The sequence below is a fragment of the Pseudopodoces humilis genome, chromosome 3 (assembly GCF_049639895.1).
Source record: "Pseudopodoces humilis isolate 2021_Gansu_Grassland_sample_001 chromosome 3, ASM4963989v1, whole genome shotgun sequence".
NCBI classification, from domain to species: domain Eukaryota; kingdom Metazoa; phylum Chordata; class Aves; order Passeriformes; family Paridae; genus Pseudopodoces; species Pseudopodoces humilis.
The window spans coordinates 20,567,575-20,586,159 of NC_142202.1; the positions used below are offsets into that span (position 1 = coordinate 20,567,575).

The window sequence follows — 18,585 nt, forward strand, 5'->3', positions numbered from 1 at the left end:
TCTCTCTGTGAAAATAAACCTGTACATGCTGCCAGCTAAGAACCAACTAAAATCCAGATCACAGAAAACCAAGCCCCAGGAATTTTGGGTAAAAAACAAATATGAAGTTCTTAGAACTACAAGAATCACCAAAGGTGGTCATAGCAAGCCTGAAAGTATAAATGATCATGAGAGATTTTTTCCACATACCATGCGTTTCTGCTCTAATTCTGTTTTGATTTCTTGGCTTTTTTTCTTCTACAGGCAAGATCATTTGTCTGGTGTGCATGTTTATAAAAATGCTTTCAGATGATTGATTCTCTTTACTGAGGCCATTTTTGATCATTTGGTTATTACAGAAGCACACAAATTGCCTGGTCTCATTTCTGTTAAACTGTGTAACTCATTTCTGTGAGCAACTGCCACAACTCCCTGTAAATCTTGCATGCCTGCACTTGGGTACTGACAATAATTAGGGAAGTATAAATTCAGTTCGCTTCATATAACACAGTTAATGAAATCTTCACATGCAAATCCAGAGTAGGAGAAGACTTAGATTCTATGAATAAGAGACTAATTGACAAGTTTTCATGGAATTCTTAAGGGAATGGGTTCTCTGCTGGGTTTTCCACTAAGGATTAGGGCAGATCAATGAATTTCATTTGTAGTCTAAGACTATGCAGCCATAACTCTGATATCAAGTCTCTTCATGATCTTAAATTTTAGTAATTTGCATTTGCTAGAAACTGGAAAAAAATATTACAGCTAGTAATATATAGTAACATATCCTATACTAATTTCAATCTTGTCCTTACTGTCTGTTTTCTCCCTCTCTTTTCCCTACCCTTTTCAACCCTGTCACCAAAAGCATTTTTGCAGATCTCTTTAGTCTCTGCTGTGGAACACACTTAGATGGTCCAGAAGATTTCCACCTCAAATGCAGAAAGTTAAGTTTAGAAAAAGCCCCAAAATTAGTTCCATACATTTATCTGCTTTATGAAAATTTTGGGCTTTTTTTTTTTTTTTTAATCTTAATCTGTATTATTGTCCCTTTAACTATATTTTTTTTCTGTGCTGATTGCAATTTGCAGTTGTGAATATGCTCCCCGAAAGTCCAAAATACATTCAAGAATATTCTTAACCCCTCCAAATTGCTTTACCTGTCTCTCTTTTCCATCAAAAACTCCAAGAATGAATTCCAAGTTTCTCTTGGCGGAATTTTAGCACATGAAAATAGAGCCAGTTTTGACTGGTGTGCCACAACCACACACAATGCATGCACACAGCAATCTAGGCTTCAGAGCACAGCAGCAAAACACACCTAACCTTGGAATTGACCTCAGAACCATTTTCCCTAATGTACCAGAGAAATTTTTACTGTGCTACATCAGCTAATAGAAGACAGCATTCAAATTTTCTGCCTTCTACCACGCAGTATAAACCTGTTGACATATTGTAACAAATAAAACCAATTACTCAAATTGCCCTTCTCTGAAGAAGGTAATAAAAAACTTTATTGCTGACAAAGTTCAGCGAAGTTCAGATGCTTTCCTCACACCTAAGGCAAGGAAAGCTACCAAAAAAGACAGAGGAAACACTTGAATGTCCCACAAGACAATTAACACCAGCCAGTTACTAAAAATACTAGGCTAAATACATCCACTTACTTCGTCATCTGAAGTAAGTGGCCTCAATGCCTGGTCTCTGAGAAAATGGGCCAATTCCAAACATAGCCCAGGTTCAAAGCCAGGGCATAGAAACACCTGAACATGCAGGAAAGTTGTTCCCTCAAAGTTCCATCCCATGAGAACATTTAGTCCTTGTCAAGGGGATAAAAAACCAAATAATCAGACCTCAACATCTTCCTAAACATCGACATTTTCCTCTCTCTCTTGCATTTTTCCTCTTGACCAAAACCAGATGAATTTCAGGACTTGCAGGTGATGATTTTAGCCAAACTGTGTGACTCACATGCTGCCTTACAGTGAACCAGCTTTCAGTGAACTATTGTTTGTTACCTCTCAGCTTCTAGCTATTACTTCTCAGATCAGCCACAGTGCCTGAAAATTGTCCCACAGGTAGGCTGTAAACCTGCTAACCCTTGAAATGGGCAAGTTCAGCATTTCAGCAAGCAAGCCCTAAATGAGCGTGGGTAAATAAACCAGGAGTGCACTCTTGTACTGAATCTGTGACTGTCTTCATTGAAATGACAAACGTTTTCCTTATTTAAATAAAGACATCAGCTATATTGCCCTGTGAGGATACAACTCTCCTAAAAGTGTATTGTTTTTTATTCATATCAGATATGTTGTTTATAGGGATAAACTGCACCACTAAAAGAGTGACATTACTATGTCATGAATAAAATATTCAAAGCAAGTATTTTTCTTATCAAACCTTATCAGATTAATTTAATTTCTTTAGAAATCAAGGACAAAGAGCACTTCGGAAAATTCCCACATACAACTCTTAAGAGTTAGAAATGTAAACTATTTTTCTAAATATAAATTTCTCCTCTCTCAAAGACATATGGATCCTAAATAACCAATCCTCTATATGTCAGTTCCATAATGCTTCTCTATTCAATTTCATTTTATTGAGGCAATATTGACTGTATTCTACTGTAGAAATACAAATCCTTGGGCAAGATAAGGTACATTAACAGTGCCAGAACTGGAAGAATTAAGGGTAAAACTACTCCTGCATACTACTTCAGTCTCTCAATTACACTGCAGTTACAGAAGAGTCATGCAATGCCTACAGAATTCTGATCTACAGATACTGTCAGAGTGTAGGGGTTTGAACCTATGCACCTTCAATAGCACCACAGGTAAAACCATAGTATAGCACCATTGATTTCAGGTATAGTTAAAATATTTTCTACAATGATTTTGTTTTCATCTAAGAAATAACAAACAGGTCCACAGGAACCAAATTTTGAATTTCAGACGCAAAATCATATTTTTAAAGGCATAAACATCTATATGCACCTGTTGGCAGTAAAAGTATTATTACACAATAGGAATATTTTTTGTATTTTCATATTACATATTACACTGACACAAAACCACAGTTACAGCAAAAGTAAAAGACGATGAACCCAAAACTGAAGAGAAAATTTGTTTCATTCAGTGAGACAAGAATTTAAAAGATCCAAACGAGTAGAAGCTTTTATGTGACTATTTTTATGTAGAAGAATATCCAGAATCATGAACTTGTAATGAAAGCCACAAAAATAAATTAATATTTTGTATCCATTCTTAATAATATTTCTCTTTACTAATTTAGTATTCCCTAATATTTGAGATTGTAAATCATATAGAAAGCGTAAGAAAGCCACAGGACTAAGGACGGATATGGAAAAATAACACAGGAACGACTATGAGGAAATAGCACTAGAATGCCATAACAAAACCAGAAAGACTAAAAAGAAAAATGAGTTTTAAAAGCAATGATTCATAGGAAAAAAAAACAAATCAACCAAGAGGAGGTCAATTAATACTACAAAATTTAGTGAAAAACAAAGGAAAGTACAGACTCGTTACTTCACAAGGGCAAAAGGAAACAACAGATGACTCAGAAGGTAGAAGCCTAATGAAATCAGGAAAACTGTGCAATTAACATCATCCTACTCACCTTGTTAAGATGGACTCCCCCCCAAGAATAAGACACCCCATGTCTCCGTGGAAAAATCTATGTAACACTGAGGTAAGTTATTAGCAGTCACCAGGTTGCTGTTAAATTAATATTTATGCTGTGGCCATTAAAGTCTGGGAAGGAAAAATGAACTATTATGGCCATTTTACATAGAAGAGTGTGGCATGAGAATGTATTTGGCTTTTAGGGGAAAGGATAGGAGAATGACAACTTGTGTTTCTAAGAAAAGCACTCTCATCTTGGATGATATTGCATCAGCTTTAGAAAAGGCCTCTTAGCCAGCAGCTAGGGGAAGGAATGAGTGTTCATGCAACGGCTGCCAATTTAGAGGAGAGAATGGAGCACAAAAAGGGTAACCAACAATCCAATTCTGTCCTGTTTTAATCTGGCACAGGTTTAGATGTTTACTGCATTCATTTTTTCTTATTTCATCCTCCCGCAAAAAAGAAACACCTTTCCTTGAGCAGATGATCTCTTCATACATGTTCACAAACTGCCAATTTCAGCCCAGCCAAGGATGTTTTTTTAAAGCTGGATTCTGTTCCTCCTGGATGAATAGAATCAGATGGATGCTGTCTGCAGCTAGATCTGCAGTAACTTATTATGCCCGACAGATCTGTGGAGCCAGGATTAATTTGAAGACTGTGAGACTGTATCACTAGAAAGAGACAGCATAAATCCATATCCCTAGCATGAAAATGGAGTTATTTACTGTCACTTTTCAGAAACTGACTAAAACTTTGTTTCAATTATACAAGAATACATCAGTTATGGAAAAGATGAGTGCTTTTGTATATTTGAGGCAGATGGATGGCTGTTTTGTCTAAGAAAAACAGAGTTGCATGTTTGAAAAACAATATCCCATAAGATAATATTTAAATATTTATACATAAAATAGGTGACGCCAGACACTCAAGCATTTCGCACATGTCGTTTGCATTCAATTAAGCTGTTTTGTTGGATGATGGCAACATGACATTAGGAAATTCTAATGAGCCTTTCTGATGAGTCTGACTCCAATCCAAGTAGCATCTCTGGAGCAAGACTGGCTTCCCAAGTTGTTCACATCCCCACCACCCACTCAGCATTTCTGCTCTAAGTCTCAAATCTACATTGCTGTAGTAGAGAGGTGAAAAATCTTACCCGAGAAACATCAACACATAAATGGGTTGAACCAAGAACCTGTCTAATAACTACATTTCTCCTTCAGTGCTGCTGGGCAGTGTATTCCAGATGTTGCCTTCATCTGAAGGAAGGTAAAACTCCATGGCCCTTTAAAAAGGTCAGTATTAGTAATTCTCTCGGTAACAGCGTTAAGAAAATCCAAGCCTGCACGTTGCCTATTATTAAATACAATAATTATATTAATGGACATTCATTACAGATGTACCTCATCCTTTCTAATGATTTCATAACAACAAGGAACAAAATTATTTCTATTTCCCATGGAGTACATATGTCAGATTTAATGATCTGAAAGATGAATAAGAACTGAGATGCTAAATCCAAACTAACATCCATGAAAATCAAAACATTCTCCATTGCACTGAAACAAAGGGCATTAGATATTTTCAGGTCATGATGTGAAACATAATATAATCTTCTGCCCAGAAGGCAAAAGGAGTAAACAGAACTATTTCCAGCCATTTCTGTACAAAGTATAGAGAATCACTGCTAAAAAGTGAATCAATATAAATCTGTAGACGAACTTCCACGCACTATTCCAAAGGACAAGTAACTTCAAAGTTGCTGTGAACTGTATTGTTCTTCCATGGACTTATGGATATTTGGGTTCTATAGTTGAAAGCACGTGCTTCCTCCTACAGCAATACAGGGAAATGCTGTTAACTGGTGTGCTTGAGGAAGAGAATTTACTCTTCACCAATTCACTAAGTGAGGGAAGAGTCATACCAAAAATGGAACCTGTTCCTACTTCCTCCTATGACATTAGTTCCACAGTCAAGAAAAAGTCTTATCTTGATACAGAGGTGGTCTCTCACTCCTCTGAAAAATAAATTTACATTTCAAGGCCAGCAACAACCATACTAGATGAGAAAAAAAAATACAGGCAAGGACGAATACAGGAGAGTAGTCCAGCTCTACTATGTGCACTGCAGCAACTTGGAAAAGCAATTTGAAGACAGGCACAGGAAAACTGTAGAAGCTTTCACACCTTTTGTTCCTCCCAAATCCTCTGTAAGCTAGGGTGGTTTCAACTGTCCCAGGGAAAGCTGAGGAATTAGTCAACAGGGCAATGTAGGTAACCAAACTCAATTTCCTTGTCACCACTTATCATCAAGACAAGGAGCAGTTAACCCAACACCAGCCTTATCCTCAACCATTAACTTTTGCAACAGAAATAAATTTTCCTTCCCACATTGCTAGAAATCTTTGCAGCAGCTCTGTCAACACACAAGTAGCAAGAGAAAAACTGTTTCACAACATTTTTTAGCCTATATCTTCCCCATGATGTGGGAATTATATCTCTTTGACCTTTCTTCTCACCAACCTGTCATTTTACATGTTGTTTCTGCATTTCATCTGAATGTTGCCAGTTACCAGAAGAAAAAAACAAATCATCACACATATCCCTAAATCCAGCTGAAGGCACAAAATGTAACAGTGTGATAAAATGGTACCAATTACATTACATTAAAAATCCAAGCGCCTAAAAGCATGAAAATGAATAATTAAGAGCATCAATCTGCTGTCTGTGATATCACCACATTATGCCTATTTCAACATAACACCATTAACTGTCACACCTTGATTGTTTTAAAAATGTATAATTTTGTTTTCTTGATGTCAGTAGCTAAAAGTGTTCACTGAAAAGAGTGGGTTCTGGTTGGAATGTACATAGAGGCTTGAAGAAAAAAAAAGGAAACATTACTTAGCTGTTAAAAATAAGTTGTATTGAGTACTGCACCTTGGCCTCTACTAATGGGGAATGAAAGACATGAAGAACATTAACTTGAACACATAATGCAGTGGAGGTCTAGCAGAACCAGAACTAGGCCCAAAATACAAAGGCAAAAGATGCAGGATGGTTGCTTAGTCCAGGCATAGGACTGCTATAGAACAGCTTCTCCAGAAAAGACATTCTAAACTTGCAAATGACCATCCCCACCCATAAATCTCAGCATTTTCCACCAAGTTTATATTACCTCTATGAAGTCATGCCATGCCTTCAGAAGGGGGAATGAATCATTATTATTTTACACCAGGTCATTCAAAATAGAAAATTTAATCTGACCCCTTTAATGTAAGAATATGATCTTTCAATCATGCCAGCCTGAATTTTTCTACATAAAACTTATATCAGAGTTTGAATAAGCATTCATACACATATTCACAATTCAACAATTGCAGTTATCTTTGTATTTTCTTTCTTTAAACCAACAAGAGATATTTCATAGAGCTGAACATGGAAAACACATTTCAGAACTGTATTCACAACTCTGAATTTCACATTCTCACATGCAGGAGCTGGGACCTAATCTGAAACCAGACTCTTTTACAAGTCCATGGGAACAGTGCCATTCACTTTGCCTATGCTAGAGTATCACCTGTGTGTCCATTTAACTCAGGAACTAAAATATCAGGGCTGGATTTTGCAGGTTTGCTCTTGCACAACATTTTTTATTTGTTGCTGTTTAAGCAGAACTCCTTACAATTACTTGAGAGACTGCTCATGTTATTTGAACCATTATCCTAAAGGGAGACAAGATCAGTTTTCAAAGGATTCAGGTGGTATCTGGAAAAATACATGAGGGAGATGAAACCTGAAGATAGATTTCACAAGCTGAAAGAGAATAGATAGTACTGAATTATTCATCCAGCTCCAAACATTGATTAAATCCATACATGGCGGATGAGGGCTCAAGCCAACACAGATTTACAACTGAACGAAATTTAGTACCAGAAATAGTTCCATCAGTAGTGTTGCAGAGCAAGCTGCAGTCTCTTCTTCTCTCATTTTTGAGATACACTCAGTTAAGATCTTATTATCATGCTTATATAAGAGAGGGGGAGAGGAGGACTTACATTTTTCTAGCTTGCAGTTCAAAGACAATAGATGCCTCTTCGCTTTATGAAAGGAGACTCTTCTATAACACTATTCTGTTGTGAGAATAAGTATGTAAGTTCAGACAGTATGTGGAGCTGGCTTTAAAGAAATGTTAACCATTGATTAAGGAGTATAGATAGTTTAAATTCTTGAAGCTGTGACGGGAGCAGACAACAGTTACTTTCTGTCTTTAAACTGGCAACATCTTAATAGTTGCTATTTGCAAGTGTGAAGCGTTAGGTCAGAGCCATTGTAGGAAGCAGATCAGTCAATAGTCTAAAATGATTTAGAAAGTCATATCTCCCTACATCCTCTAAAACTCACAGAAATACGAGTGTTGCACAAGGAGGCTTGGTAGAATCAGACCACTCTCATGGTCTGTTGCTAATGCACAAGGCAGACCACTGCTGGTGTACCAAGCATAAATTCAATCATATCAGATGGTTCTCAAGAGGTACAGCTTGTTGTTTATGTTCTGCCTATGGAGAGTTTTGTTAAGGGATGCCAAGTACTGATGAAATGTCGTGGTTTTGCAGGGTCCATTTTTCCTGATGACTATTTATTCTGAAGTTTAATCTGTTGAACTGGAGGAGTAGGAGGCAGCAGAATGCCCTACAAAGTGCCACGGTTTCTGTACCAGTAGAGTGCATGCATATATGTAATTCATACTGAAATAGCATTTGTCATCCATACACTTTTCTGTGTTGCTTAGGGCACAAAAATAAACAAAGAGGAGTCATCTTTGTTTTGATTTTTTTTCAAGAGAGTAATTAGAAAATGTCAGAGTTGACTTTTTCATAACTATTTCAAAGGATTCTCTAAGCCAGTTCTCCTATTTAATTTGGTTTTCTATTGGCAGAATTATATTTGCTTGAATGGAATTGCTCTTGATCTAGTCAAGTGTGAGAACAAAACAATCTAATTCCTTTGTCTTTTCCAAACCAGCATTGTTGTGATACTCCCAGTTCTTTCAACACATCTATGATCTTCAAAAAATATCATGGTACAAAAATTAGTCTTCTTTAATCTGCTCTATCTTGGTCAAATTCCAAGCTTCATGTCACTTCTGTTGCTAATATTACCTCATTTCAAAATAAGTCTTTGTACATTTTTTCAGCTCACAACTTTCCTTAATATAATTGCTATAATTGTACTTTAACTAGAGTACTTGAATCGTTGAGAAAAATATCTTATTAAATCTATGATAAAGTAGGGGCTGAGCAATTATATGCTGGAAGGGGAATAAATAAACCAGCAACTGCACATGGCAAAGGTTGCAAAGTGCCTTGATGATCTGGCTGTGGCGCTCTGATTGATGAACAGCAGTAGATATACATAAAAAAGTGTGGGTGCCTCAAGCGTGTCTCTGCCTTCAGAGAAGCCAGAGAAAAGGAAAAAACAAAGTGTTTTTCAGAAACCCACTCTCTTTCCTGGACTGATATGCATACAAAATAAAGAATATGCATTAAACATGAGTGAACAGAATACAGAAAGTATATGTCCTCACATATACTCTGTTTCAGCATATTCATCCAAATTAATCTCCTGTGCTATTTCTGTGTAACCATTTAACACAAAACAAATGTGGCTTCCTCTTGATTTGTGTTCTGACATGAAGCAAACCAGTGACAATAACTGTTAAAAACTAGGAGATCCAGTCCTTTAATCGCCTGAGTGTCAGGTGAAACAGTATCCAGCCACCCTGCCAGAACTGAGCAGGGAGCTTACCACAAACAGCAGAAAACACACAGTGCCAAGGGCACAAGGCACCAACCACCCAATGCAACTCTGTGGCCTTGCTGAGGCAAGTATTCCACCTTTTCCTGGACTCCATGGGACAGGCAGATATCAATCCCACACAACTTCAGCTGCCACAAATGTGGAAAAAATTTAGTAAGAATTCAGCAGGAAAGGAGAGCTTTGAGAACCTGCAGAACACAAGACGCACAGTAAAACACTTCTCTCTCTTTGTGATCAGGGCTTGTATACAGAATTTTTCAGTATAGACCAGTGTCTACGCTGGAAAACACTTCCAAAGAGCATTCCCTAGGAACATTAGTATCTGTACTTCTAGAAGAGTAGCCCAGTCTTTGCAGCCAGTGGTTTTTGTAAGGGCTGTCATGGCAAATCCAATCACAAATTTTGACCAGTATAAGAAGGGGATATGAAAAACAATCGCACACAAATTTTTAAGGTTCAGGTAAATAAAATATTACAGAATTAGGGCGGGGGGGGGGGTGGCAGGTTTTTGTTTGTATGTTTGCCTTGGTAACTAGTAAAATCAGATGATGGAGAATTTATATTTGAACTCTTTTGTGTTAAACATTTAAATAAAGTACCCACTGAATTTTACCTACATTCTGGTGTTTCAAAGAAATCCCATCACAATGCAATTCTTCTGTAGAGGGCTTCATTTTACCCACTTTTATAGTGATAATTCTCCCAGTTTCCTCTCCTCCAAAAATTCCAAGAAGGAATCATAATTTTCAGCAACATGTAGTTGTTTTCTATAGTTACAACTATGGGTCATACTAATTACATGCTTCATCAATGACAAAACTTCACCAACTGGAAAACAAGGTACTGAATTCACTGGACAAAAATCCGCATCTGTGTTGGTAAAGAAATAATTACATCCATTGTCCGTAGCAAAATCAATACTATTCCTTGCTACTATGTTACACAGAAATGTCTACAAGTAATTCCTGTGTCTTAAAAAGTAAACTTTGTGGCATCTCAAGGAAATGGAGGATAACTTTTCACAGCTTTTATACGTCAGCAATGCAAGACCTACTTTTGCTAGTTTTTTTGATCAATATCTTCCCATTACTGTGTCCTTCTGAAATTATAGATAAATCCCTGTGAAAAAAAAAAAACCTACACTGAATATTTGTTCTTTTCTGCAAAGCTGTATAGATTCCTTTCCTTTTAAGTCCTTTTAGGCTGTTTTGGTGTTTTATTTTTATCTGACCCAAATATCCCAAAATCTAAAAGTAGCTGTTTTTATCAACACACAGTCATTAAGAAGCATCGCACCAGAATAAACAGCACACTTTCTGTTGTATTCTACCTTAAAACTCAAAAGCCAAAGCAGCTTTTAGGCCATCACAATTTAGTGGACAACTCTTGTTCTCTTGCATTCTGTACTCCTTAGTGCTTTCAGTATGACCTGGAAGATGTTCCTTCCCACAAGAAGTTATCCTAGAGCATATCAATTGTGATGCAAGGACTTATCCATGGAACGTGGCCCTTTTGTTCATGGATACTGGAGGAGATCAGCACGCTGAAGTGCAGCCCCATCATCCAGGAAGCTCTTCTGTCTGCAGTGAGATCTAAGGTATCTTGACTTGGGCATTTAGAAATCTAGAGACTGATTAAAATTCTGGAATATTCTGACAACAGCTGCTTTAAGCAGAAGTTACCAGATGGTAATATTTGTGTGGGTACCACGTCATCTGGCAAGGAACAAGCTAATGATGCACAAAATGCACAGCCTTCAAGCAGTAAATTTAAAGTGATATGAGGCCATACAAGGACAATTCTACACTGCTCTGCTATTCTGCATGATACAAATAATTTTTGCCAATGCAAGTGCACAGGTAAGGAGACACAAAGTTATTTGGCACATAATGGTTGTTGGTATTAAAATGAGCATCTTTCCTCAAAATGACTAATATTTGTGAACTTCTATGTAAATTTGCAGGAAGCTATAGATCATATTTTAGATATATTGCAGTTGGGATAGTGGGTGTTTGGAACATAAAAATCCAGCAGTCACATGGAGATTAAAGCACAGGCCTCTTTCAGTTATATTTCGGAAATGGAACACAATGACAGCCTAAAACCCCAAAACCAACCGAGCCTGTCAATTTTAAGGAAAACCACTGGAAAACTCAGGAAATACTACTTATATGGGAATAGCTTCAACACGGACAAGACTAGAGCTGTTCCTTGCAAAGAAAAACTTTGTATTCCAACACAGCTGGTTTCAGAGCTATCTGCTCTATGTATATGTATATGTATATGTATATGTATATGTATATGTATATGTATATGTATATGTATATGTATATGTATATGTATATGTATATGTATATGTATATACATATCTCTATTATATATATATAAGAGGCTCTGTTTCAACTCCTTTGATATGAATTACATGATTGATAACAGAAAAAATGACAGAAAGATGAAGTGGATTTCTTGCACTTGTCTTGCAAAGATGTATGAAGATTGAAGGCTCAAAGTATCAATTTCCTGGAGTTTTTTATTTAGTGAAGAAATCCACAGAGCATTGTTCATGCAGAAGTAAAAGTATCAGTACCTATTTAACCATGTGCTATTTCAAGAGCTACACAGTTGTGGTCTGCATTTCAATTCTTACTCCAGAGTTCACACATCCTATTTGTAACCAACCTGGCTATGAGAAATGCAAAACTAAAAATAGGCTTTCACACACACCTTGATTTCACTCTTTCATTCAATCCTTGAGCACTTGCATGACAGAAATGAGAACATTTTTAAAGTATATACTTTAATAGATCAGGGCTCAGCTGGAATCTCTCTGAAAATCATGCTGAACAGGTAGCCTGCTGATTTAAATTGCAGTGTTGAAACCTTTACAAAAGAACACAAAATAATACCAAGTGATTAGTTCAACATCCTTGTGTGCTTGAAAGCTCTGAATTTGGGAATTTTGTTTGTTTTACTGAAAAATGTAGCTGGCCTGCTTTGAAATGAATAATTTATTTCTCAGAAAATACATTTTCCCTAGAAGATGAGAGGTCTTCTGTCAGATAAACAAAGCTTATATAGATTAGAGAAATAAGGTCAGATAAATTGTGTTCATGAATATATACCTTTAAAAAGCACAAATATGTTACTCATTATTATTTTTACTTCTCTTAGGAAAGACTCTCTTAGGTATGCATATGCTGCACTATCAACTGTTTGAAATAATCTAGAGCAAAATTCACTATAGATGAACTAAGTCTGTGACTCTGGTGGTTATCCTTTGTTCCTCTACCTTGCTATTTAGGACTTCTGAGAAAATAATTAGAGTGATAATTGTTGTCTTTAGAAATTTAAGACAGAATAATCACATCAGTTCATATAAAATTATTTGTGTATTTTCTTATTTGTTCTGTTGAATGATTTCTCCAGGACAACTATTATACTCAATATCCTAAGTATATTAGCATCCTGCAGTAATGTATTTAGATTGGGCATGTTTATTATATTTATTAACCAAAGGACAAAAATAACAGAATGAGATGTAATAGAACACATACATCTTCTGTGCAGTTAGAAAGCAATGCATTTAATTGTTTCTCATACGTATTTGTTGATTTAACTGGAAGTCAACAACAGATTCTAAATTCAATACAATTTACTTAGTACAGACCAAATTCTGTTCCAGAGGTTTGTTCAACCCTGAACTTTTAAGTGCTGCCATAGCCCTATAAGTTTCTGCAGCAACAGTGAGGAATTGCCACTGAAATGTATCTGTATGTCTGCGTTGGGAAGACAGACATATCTTGCATAGTCCTGTGTCCATCAGCAAGGCTATGGTCACATAATGTCCTGCCTACCTTCTTGTGCGGGGCTCTGGCACATTAAGAAACCTGGATCATGTTCTCTCTTCATTCTCCCAATGCCTGAGGTGTGAGAGAAACTCTTGTGCAAGAATGTAAAGACCCAACCATGCCGTTTGGAATGAACTGGGAAGCAGGCAAGAGTGAACAAGAGCTACAAATCACCCAAAATGCCAATGGCACAAGGCCAGGGGCTCAGCACCAGGCTGCAAGCACCTGAGCCCCCCCCACCCCGCTGTCCCCCACTCCTGAAGTGAAACTATCAGGTCAAGGATGTGGAAGAGTGGCATACAGTATTTCCTATTTCCAAATGCAGAGAGCAACTGGTGCAACTTCCAAAAGCTTCCATATCCACCCAGAATAATGAGACAGTCAGCTCAGCATCTGAGCACCTGTCTTTGAGAATTGACACAAGTATGAACACAGAACAGATTACTAGAACAGCATAAACAAATATAATTTCTCTTGGCAGACCCTCCCTCACAGATTTATCACACCACTTATCTCTCAGATTTATCTGTCGTCATTTTACCATTACTTACTTCATCAACACTTCTACTTTCCCCAGAGCTGGGTCTTAACCAAAAATTTCACATGCAGCTCTAAATTCCCTTGGATTTTCAGATTAAGAGATATGCTAGAAATTTTATTTCCCCATAGCCTGGAAATTATTCTTACAAAACAATAGTTCTCTCTAGTCCAAATACAGTAAGTGGGCACACGCTTGAGTCTTCTGCATGCAATTGTACAATTATGCTTTTCTTATGCTACTTATTTGTCATCATTTCACTTTGATCACATGTATATACTGAAGTATTCAGCTGATGGAACCACTGGCTTTCTTTTTGAATAGTGGATAATGAGCAACGGAAGTAGAGAAAAACTGCATCTGACATAATGCTGGAATGCAGATACAAGATAAAATATCTAAAATGCTAAAGGATCTTATGGCTTAAGTAACTGTTTTGTCTCCTGGATCATCACAGGACTAAAAGTGCTACATGGAACTGGAGTTGGAGGCAACACAAAGAGTCACTTAGAACCGACATCTTCAAAAAAAAATGTCTATGAAAATTGTAGAAACTCTAGAGGTCATTCTACTGTCATTAAAACAAATTGCAAAATTGTTGCAAGGGAGAGGGAGCAGGAGCCAGCTCTCTGATAGGTTATTAAATATTGAGCCCTATTTGAAAGTATGTAATTTCTTCAATACTCAGTCTTCAAAGCAATTTGTAATACATGATCTGGTTAACCTTCATAATATAAGAATTGTTTCTACATTTTGAAAATACAGTAACTACAGGGGAATTAGTGATCCTCTAGAAAAAGTGGGGTAACTGTGCCTCAGGAGCTGCCTCATTCTTTCTGGCTGGGAGTAAATGTCAGTATCAGGATTTATAAACAGAATTTCTTGGCTCTTTTTCTCAGGACAACATCCAAAACACTGTGTCACTTTCTATGCTGCATGAAAAAAGACTTAAATAACACCAGCATCTTCCACCTTGTACTATGTATATCTCTTAATTTTAAAAATATTTCATGTAACTCTATCCAAGCTCAACAAAAAGAACCCATGATCTAAATCCAAATGCACCAAGTATAGAACTCCCCAAGGTCACACACTCACTAGTTTTTTTTTACACCTGCACTACACTGCCTGCAAAAATAGTTACCCTATAGGCTAACGTCTGGAGAAATTCCTGCTTTTGCAGATCTATTGTTGTTAGGATACAACAATATCAAAGTCATATAAGGCTTGCCAACTGTTTGATCATCGCTTTACACCCTGTGGGCAGAAAAAAAGTACAATTAATGCAGCTGAATCCCTTAAGTCAAAACTGCAGAGATCCAAGAATTTCATATTTTTCTAATAGTGATTTTCTCTTTAACCCACAACACTGCAACATGAATTGAATATAGAGTAGACATAACGCCCTAGTAAATATTCTGGATTAACATTTCAATTACTTTTACTACCTTTGTAACAAAGGAAAAATTAATAAAATCACTGCAGGATTAAGTAGTTACTGTCTAATGTTTCCAGTCTTATTATGATTTGTTCAAGCCCATTACATGTACTTACATATGGCAGTTCTCAGAGAAGGCAAATGAAACCTATCTTTGTTAAAAAATAACATATTGCAACAGGAAGCATTCCTAGTGATGCACAGGTCCTAACAAAACCAGCAACTGGATAGAACAGAGGCAGTTTGGTCCTAAAAGACACTGAAAAATGGGATTTTCATGTCAATCTGGGCCTGCCATTTTTAAATGGCACCTACTAACCTTCTGCAAGAATGGGCAAATGGTGTAGGATGCTTCCAAGGTTTTTTTGACACGTATGTCTTCACAAGAATATAACCATGTTAATCATATTTCTTCTAGCATACTAAAATAAAAACATGATCCTCTTTGAGTCTACAAAGATATTAATAGAGTTTTTTATTTTATTTATCTGTTATCAAGTACAAACTCAACCAGCATGAAGCTGCTATGACCAATTTAGACAATAGTAAGTCTCATTCAGATTACTTGTTTAATGATCTCTTTACACCAGTAAGTTGTGTTAAAGCATGTCTTTCAAATATATATTCCATGTATTGTTTAAAGGCTCTGACTCTAACAGTTTTGTCCACTTCAAGATACTTTTATAACTTCCTGTGTAGGTAAGCAGGATTTAGCACAGAGCAGAGTCCAACTCCAAATATAGATGGTTGTGTTTAGCACAGTGTTTGTTACCACATTAATTTCCTGCATTCCTGTTCCAACATGAATATGATTTCCCAGTGCACAGAAACCTCAGTTGTAGACAGCTTACAGAGATCAGCCTCAGGCCATGAGTACTCTGGAAAAGAAAAGTTATTCTTTCCTTGGAGACTCGTGCCATTTCTGGAATGAAGACTGATTTGTCAGCATACAAACGGCGATGTTAAGTACACTTCTTGGAGCAGGGATACCTGAAATCTTCCCAGGGATAGCAAAGATTATACTTTGCCTGGTACCAGCACTGGAATTATATATTTTCAGAAGCAAGGAAATGAGAAGTGACCACACTTTGCAGAATGATCTATTCTTCTCCTTCCTTCTATTCACCAAACATTTCCAGACCCTTTCTCTTGCTCCTGTCAGGCTGATCACTCTCTTTATCCCCCTATTAAACTCATGAGTAAGGAATGAATGCTTTATTACTGTCATGAAGGAGTGGTTGCACATTGAGTAGGGAAGGGAACACAAATGCAGGAAAGCAGGTATGTAGGTAGGTTTGGCTTTGATTCCCTATCTACACAATAGTCCATAAAGATTAACGGCACTGCAGCATTTCATAGCACATATTGCCTTGTGTACAGTTAAATAATTTTTTTAATTTGGAAACCTAACATTCAGCAAGAATGCTGGCTGGCAGTACACAGCAGCTTCTTCATCCAAGGAAGAATTCACATCTCCAAGAAGGACATACTCCTTCTGCTGTCAGTGAGCCATTTTCTACTTTGTGCCAAAGTGTCTGCAGAAGTCTGTCAGTCAAGACAAAACACATAGACTCAAAAAACTTGGCCATGCCATTCCTCACAGTCTGCTACAGACCCGAGAGCAAGCCAGACAGCATCTGTGGAGGGTGCAGGAGGAAAGATGACCTCCAGTTCACCAGCAGGTGTGAACAGATAGGAGAGATGTATTGATTCTGCTATTCTGGGTACATCTCACCCCAACACCCACGTTCACACACATCCATATGAAACATTGCTGAAACCCCCAACACAATGTGGTGCATTGCATCCTTTGCACATTCATTCAGGACACTCCAAGGATGATGTCTATCCATCCTGCTTGTACAGCATCCTGTGTGGGATTGTCCCTCTCTCACACTGCCATTGCTACAGTTCCAGCCTCTCCTCAGCCCTCCTGCTTTTCTCAGCCCCTGTGCAGATATCTCTGTATCATTGCAATTGCCCCAAGGCAGCCGTGCTTACCTTCACATCTTGCACCGGGGTCCTCACCAGCAGCAGCTGACATAGATCCTGTGACTCATGGTCACAAGCCTATGTATATCCTATGTAGTGCTGGTTTGGTTGGGAAGAAGCTTTGGCTGGAAACAGAAGAGCGAGGAGACAAAGATGGATGTACCATTCATCTCTCACATATGACTGGAGGTACATGTTGCTGCAACAGATTTACAAGTAGACCAACACTTTTTTTTCAATTTGTTTTCAGTGCTCAGAGTTATTTTTGGCCAAGAATGCTATTCTTTGAGTGTCTGAGCTCCTCTGGAGGCTTCTTCTTCCTGTGAACCGTGGACTGGTTCACTGAGCAGCCTCCAAGTCCTGTGTGGTAAGCTATCAGTTCCAAGAAGAATGAGTCAAGTGTTTGCCCACATGAAATTCATTCCCTGTTATTTTAGGAAGAAGCAGAAAGCCTCATAACTCATTCTCATCATTGCTGGGAAGCAGTCACCAGGTCTCTTGCACAATGTATTGAACTGTGCTTTCAAAGTGATTTAGGCAATATAATGTTACAGCCAAGGTAACACATGACATGGCAATGCCATGGAATGTGCCCTTATAACAAATACCAAATATTTCAGCAGATATTCCTGCATTTCAAAAAGGATCATCCATCTACATCCAGATTGAGATCTGTTGAAAATATTACAAAACATTCATCTAATTATTTTTAAACTTGTTAATGAAATAATTGCATTACTAAAAATGACAGTAATAATTTGAATTCTTACTAATACCATGAACTAAATTTTATACATGTCCATCAGCATTTATATTGTTTGTTTTTCCTTTGATTGTGAAGGGCTTGGAATCACTGGATCATGAGTTTTATTTTGGAAAAATGAAGCTCAGTCTGCAAACCTATATTTGATCTTGTTTTTTTAAAAACAGACTGAATCTGTGTTCATCCTTTTTTTCCACTGTGCAGATGCATCTTCTGCAGTGAACACAGAAAAGCAATACTCAGCAGAGTCTCAGGTTAACTCCTCCACTCCAAGCCTAACTTGACACATGGCCTCAAGATTCAGAATGAATATTTCTGCCTTGAGTGTCACTCCAGACACAGAATTCCTGCAGTGCTCCATATGGCAGGTAGATGGGTTCATCCAGGCTGAGGCACTTCATCACTGTAATGCCTAATTAGCTCCTTGACTTGAGAATCAACCAGCCCTGCCTACAAAGTCCATGTCATGATCTGAAGGTACTGATGGTGCGTCCTCGAACAGGCTTAGAGAACAGACTTCTTGCACTCCCAAATCCTGCCTTCTCCTATGGTGCTGCATTCAGC

At 37.5% G+C, this 18,585-nt stretch overlaps 1 protein-coding gene across 1 annotated transcript in view; it reads right to left on the reverse strand.

Annotated features, from left to right (window-relative positions):
• Nucleotides 1-17,318, reverse strand: part of KCNK2 (potassium two pore domain channel subfamily K member 2) — a 124,804-nt gene extending 107,486 nt beyond the window's left edge. Inside the window, exon 1 of the mRNA XM_014252839.2 lies at nt 17,268-17,318. The gene's annotated coding sequence lies outside the window, so the exon portion shown is untranslated. The remainder of the gene's footprint in view (nt 1-17,267) is intronic.
• Between the last annotated feature and the right edge of the window lie 1,267 nt (nt 17,319-18,585).